A 4814-nucleotide genomic window follows, 5' to 3' on the forward strand; every position below is an offset into this window, starting at 1 on the left:
GATAAACGACCGTGTCGAAAGCCCAAACACCGCCGAGGCCAGTCGCCGCCGCCGCAAGGGCAGCCACGCAGCCTGGCGAGAGGCATCGTCTCGTGTAGCGTCGCCCCCGCCCCAACTGGAGTGGCCCAGTTTTTTGAACGGGACGGGAACTGCGAAGCACTTAGACCGACGGCGGACTACGACGAGAACGCCTTAAGCTTCGCCAACGTTTCGCCAACTCGTGCGGGAGACTTTTTCCGCTTCGCGGCAAGTCGTCGCGCCGTGCTCTCCGCATCAACCGCGTACGCAGCGAACCGCAAACGTCGGGCGCAGCCTCCTCACCTCCCTGCGCTTTGCGCGCGAACGTTCCCTGTTCGCGCGGCAAAGCCTGGAGGAGGCACGGCCCCGCAGCGTGTTCGAGCGCCCGGTCTACGGGACACCCTGCTTACTTCGAGGGCAACAAGCGCAACGCAAGGCTGCGATCTCGCGCACTTTGCGCACGGCTGGAGAAGCTTTGCTGGCCGGCTTTCGCTCCTCGTGTTTACCGTGCGTTAAAGTTGCGCGTCCGTGGCTCTCGCAGCTCTTGCGCGCCCGGTCGCAGAGAGGAGTACGCAACCTCGACCGCACTTTCCCTGCAGGCTTCCTTCCGACTCGAAGTCCTGCGGCGGTCTCAACGAGGTGCCACATCCTCAATGCAGTCGGTCGCCCCCGTTTCGGTTGGGCTCTGGCACGACGGTCGCCACCGTCTCGCCCTTGAGTGGCCGCTGTTGGCGCTCGCTGTGAGGTGTTCAGCGTGCTGTCCGTGTTGCCGACGCGGTCAAAACGAGTCGACGGCTCACGTTCCCTTGTGCGCCGAAGGCTCTCTTGATATGTGATCCGACCCTCAGACAGACGAAGCCAAGGGAAGACCCAAGGCCGCAATGTGCGTTCAAAGAATCAGTGCTCAGTGTGTCCTGCAATTCACACCAAGTCTCGCAGCTGGCTGCGTTCTTCATCGACCCGAGAACCGAGTGATCCACCGCTTAGAGTCGTGAAAAAGTGTTTGTTCAATTCCGTACAGTCAAAACCAAACGTTTCTGGCACTCGGCCAAACAGTGGCCAAGAAGGGCGCTTTTCAGCGCACGCTTGGACTCCAAAACTCTGCCGCGCCTTTTTCGGCTGCCGCAAATCGAGCAAACGGTGTGTTTCGGACGGCGTTTCGCTTCCGCTACTTGCGAGTGCTTTCGTGGTCCACCCCTCTATAAATACTCGGGAGGCGTCGAAGCCGGTTCTCCAAGCCGGACCCGTAGGTATCGTTGTGTGCTCGCTCTCATTGGCCCGCCTAACCAGAAAATGCCTGCGGTACACCCATTTGGATAAGAGTGCACGCAGATGCGGGCCTCGACGGCTACACATTTCCTCGGGCGGCCGCCTCCCGGCCTCCGTGGAGCGCGGGATGCACGGTCCCATCGACAAGCCTCTCCCGTTTTTACCGTGGCGTCGCGGTTCACCACGGCGGGCGGGTCGGTCTCCTCCGCATAAAAAGGGGGACCCCCGCTTTTTGTTCCACGAAATCGCACAAGCTTTTTTCGCATCCACGGTTTGCCACCGCACACCAAAATGCCGATCCGGCTGCCTACTTTAGCCAACAGGTGGAGCCAGGCGCGCCGTACTTGCGCGGCACTTCCCACGTCCACCGAAGTCGGTGCCAAGGACCACTTTCGGCGCCGGAGCCGCGTACGAGCCTACTCGAGGCGGAAGAACGAAGCCAGCAAGGGCCTGGCCGCAAGTGCGTTCAATTGTCGGGACGTCCAAGTCCCTCGTTCTTCCGTGCTTCCTCTTTCGGCAAGTCGTTGCGGCACCTTCCCAAAGCGCGCAGACCCGCTAATCGCGACGAGCGCGACGTGGCCGTGCCGCCTTTCCCTCGGCAGCAAGCAAAACGCCTGGCAACGTCGACGCTCCCCTAACCGCGATCTCGCACCGTGTTTCGTGTGGCGAATTCAAAAGCCGGCCGGCGCTGCTGCAACCATTACGGTCGGTACGCATACGCCGCGGAGGGCGGGACGGTCATCGGAGCGTGCGGTTCCTCCATCGAGTACTGCGCACCTCGGCCGTCGCATCGCCGTGCCATGACCGGCCGCGCGTCAACGCGAACCGGTGCCAGCGAGATCCCTCGCCTGCAAGAACCGACCGGCAGCCTCCGTCACCCGAGGACGCGGAGGCGCTTGCCGCGGACGGCGGGACGGTATGCACTGGTGCACAGCGGACCCGTCACATCGCCAGTTCCTTGACCGACCGCCGACGCTTGTGCCGTTCCTCTCGTACTTGGCAGTCGCCGCGCGATTGTCGGGTCTCGTTCTTGCACGCTCGAACGGTCGGGAGGGCACTCGGCTGGCGTTTCGGGAACGCGCAGCCTCGCCTTCTACCGACGTAACCACGACTCGCCGTTCGCGCTCCGCCGCTCCTGTTTACAGTACTAGGCGGTCCCGCAGCGGTCGGGTCGCGCATTTCGAGCGCTTCGAGCCACGGTGCAGTGGCGGGTCGAAAGCCGACCTATGAGTGCGTTGCGCCGTTTGTACCCGCGTCCGCCACCTGGCCGACCGTCCAAGGTCGCGGTGTTGGCGTCCGCTGGGCGCAACAATTTGTCACGGGGTGCCGCTCCACATTCAGGCAGCCCCGTGGGGAAAAGCCGACCCCGCGTCCAAACGGGGTCAGCGGCAGAAAGTGTCGGGCGCAGACGCAGCTGAGGCGCTCACCCTTCACAATCCGTTAATGATCCTTCCGCAGGTTCACCTACGGAAACCTTGTTACGACTTTTACTTCCTCTAAATGATCAAGTTTGGTCATCTTTCCAACAGACCGGCGCAACCGAAAGGCCGCGCCGGACATCGGTCCGAAGACCTCACTAAATCATTCAATCGGTAGTAGCGACGGGCGGTGTGTACAAAGGGCAGGGACGTAATCAACGCGAGCTTATGACTCGCGCTTACTGGGAATTCCTCGTTCAAGGGGAACAATTGCAAGCCCCTATCCCAATCACGAAAGAAGTTCCACGGGTTACCCAGTCTTTTCAGACAGGGATAAAGACACGCTGCTTCCTTCAGTGTAGCGCGCGTGCGGCCCCGGACATCTAAGGGCATCACAGACCTGTTATTGCTCTGTTTCGTGCGGCTAGGAGCCGCTTGTCCCTCTAAGAAGGTTGTAAGGTGCTGGGAACCCCGCACCTATTTAATAGGCTAGAGTCTCGTTCGTTATCGGAATTAACCAGACAAATCGCTCCACCAACTAAGAACGGCCATGCACCACCATCCACCGAATCAAGAAAGAGCTCTCAATCTGTCAATCCTCCCAGTGTCCGGGCCGGGTAAGTTTTCCCGTGTTGAGTCAAATTAAGCCGCAGGCTCCACTCCTGGTGGTGCCCTTCCGTCAATTCCTTTAAGTTTCAGCTTTGCAACCATACTTCCCCCGGAACCCAAATACTTTGGTTTCCCGGAAGCTGCCCGCCGAGTCATTTGAGTAACTCAGGCGGATCGCTGGTTGGCATCGTTTATGGTCAGAACTAGGGCGGTATCTGATCGCCTTCGAACCTCTGACTTTCGTTCTTGATCAATGAAAACATTCTTGGCAAATGCTTTCGCAGTAGTTCGTCTTGCGACGGTCCAAGAATTTCACCTCTAGCGCCGCAATACGAATGCCCCCGTCCGTCCCTCTTAATCATTACCTCGTATTCCAAAAACCAACAGAACAGAAACGAGGTCTTGTTCTATTATTCCATGCAAGTTTATTCAGGCGACTCGCCTGCGTTGAGCACTCTAATTTTTTCAAAGTAAAAGCACCGGCCATCTCGAGGCACACAATGAAGTGCACCAAGAAAGAACCGGCATGATGTTCAGTCCGAGCCGTCGCATCGGGTAGATGCACTACTCGTCTGGAACTGAGATCCAACTACGAGCTTTTTAACCGCAGCAGCTTTAGTATACGCTATTGGAGCTGGAATTACCGCGGCTGCTGGCACCAGACTTGCCCTCCAATTGATCCTCGTTAAAGGATTTAGAGTGTACTCATTTCAATTACGGGGCCTCAAAAGAGTCCCGTATTGTTATTTTTCGTCACTACCTCCCCGTGCCGGGAGTGGGTAATTTGCGCGCCTGCTGCCTTCCTTGGATGTGGTAGCCGTTTCTCAGGCTCCCTCTCCGGAATCGAACCCTGATTCTCCGTTACCCGTAACAACCATGGTAAGCAAGTAACCTACCATCGAAAGTTGATAAGGCAGACACTTGAAAGAAACGTCGCCGGCTCGTGGCCATGCGATCAGCACAAAGTTATCCAGAGTCACCACACAATACGGGCCGAAACCCGATCGATCTTGGTCTAATAAAAGCACCCGTTACCCAAAGGGCTCCAGGCTCACTGCATGTATTAGCTCTAGAATTGCCACAGTTATCCAAGTAGGAAGAAACGATCTAAGGAACCATAACTGATTTAATGAGCCATTCGCGGTTTCGCCTTATTTCGGCATGTACTTAGACATGCATGGCTTAATCTTTGAGACAAGCATATGATTACTGGCAGGATCAACCAGGTAATCGTTCGACTGCGCGTCCGTCCTCGCCCTCGGCGGGCCGGACGCAGTCTGTGTGCGGCGGAGGCCACCTTCAGGCGCCCCAACACGCTTATTTTGCACTCCGAGATGACGGCGTTCGAGCTCGCTACGGCACAACCTTCCCGAAAGACGAGTGGGAGCCGTGCGGCAAGAAGCACGTTCATGCTCGCTCTTTTTCGTTGCATCGACTCGGTCGCGCCGTGCGGGTTGCCCAAGCCCGCTGCACTGTCGGTGGACCGGCCGGAACTAGCAA

At 58.1% G+C, this 4814-nt stretch overlaps 2 non-coding genes across 2 annotated transcripts; both read right to left on the reverse strand.

Annotated features, from left to right (window-relative positions):
• Positions 1-856: 856 nt before the first annotated feature.
• Positions 857-1009, reverse strand: LOC142793844 (5.8S ribosomal RNA). Its single transcript, XR_012891866.1, has one exon. It is a non-coding gene; the product is annotated as a 5.8S ribosomal RNA (ribosomal RNA).
• Positions 1010-2728: 1719 nt separating this feature from the next.
• LOC142793850 (small subunit ribosomal RNA) lies at positions 2729-4543 on the reverse strand. The gene has a single exon (XR_012891872.1). It is a non-coding gene; the product is annotated as a small subunit ribosomal RNA (ribosomal RNA).
• Positions 4544-4814: the final 271 nt, after the last annotated feature.

Source organism: Rhipicephalus microplus, unplaced genomic scaffold (assembly GCF_043290135.1).
Source record: "Rhipicephalus microplus isolate Deutch F79 unplaced genomic scaffold, USDA_Rmic scaffold_340, whole genome shotgun sequence".
Lineage (NCBI taxonomy): Eukaryota > Metazoa > Arthropoda > Arachnida > Ixodida > Ixodidae > Rhipicephalus > Rhipicephalus microplus.